Source organism: Alligator sinensis, unplaced genomic scaffold (genome assembly GCF_000455745.1).
Source record: "Alligator sinensis unplaced genomic scaffold, ASM45574v1 scaffold331_1, whole genome shotgun sequence".
Classification (NCBI taxonomy): Eukaryota; Metazoa; Chordata; order Crocodylia; family Alligatoridae; genus Alligator; species Alligator sinensis.
The window spans coordinates 866,716-867,493 of NW_005842033.1; positions in this window are offsets into that span (position 1 = coordinate 866,716).

Sequence of the window (778 nt, forward strand, 5' to 3'; positions counted from 1 at the left end):
CCAGCTCCAGCCGCCTCTGCATCTTCCGCGGGCGGGGACCACCCAACCCCGCCCCCCACAGTTGGGAGGTGCCAACGGTCGCCGCGTGCCGGGGGGCGGGGCCAACCACCCGCCCTGCTCCCTCAGGCACCGCCTCTGCACGGGGAGTGAGGCCCGCGACGCCTGCTGGGCGTTGTAGTCCCGTGGGTCCGTCTCCGGGTGTCCCCCCCGCACAAAGCAATGCCTGCCGGGAGCTGTAGTCCCGCGGGTCCGTCTCCAGGTGCCTCCCCGCGCGCGGTGCCTGCTGGGAATTGTAGTGCCGTGGGTCCGCCCCTTTGTTGAGGTGCGTGGAGACTGCAAGTCCCAGCAGGCTGCTGGGGGGGAGGGAAAGGGAGTTTGGCCCCGCCCCCTGTTCTAGGATCCGCCCAAGAGCCTGATGACCGCCTGGACTCTGCTTTGGGTAGGGGTCACTTTCACCCTAGGGCCCTGTGACAGGGCTGGAGGGAGGCAGAGCAGATGCCGTTCACTGCGCCTCCTGTCCTTGTCCCCCTGCCTTGTATCCCAGCTGGGACCAAGCCCTGCCACTTGCTCCCTGCCACGGTGCCCTGAGGTGGTCCTGTGGCCCTCTGTGGCTTATCAAGAGCAGTAATCATTCCCATCCTGGCTACCCAAGCTGATCCCCAAAGCCAAGTTTTGAGTCTGGCATTAATAGCGTGTTCAGTGCCCCTCGTCCTCTAGCTGCATAAAGGAGGATGGCAGTGGCATACAAAGCATTTCTCTTGCAGAGCTGAGGGTATCT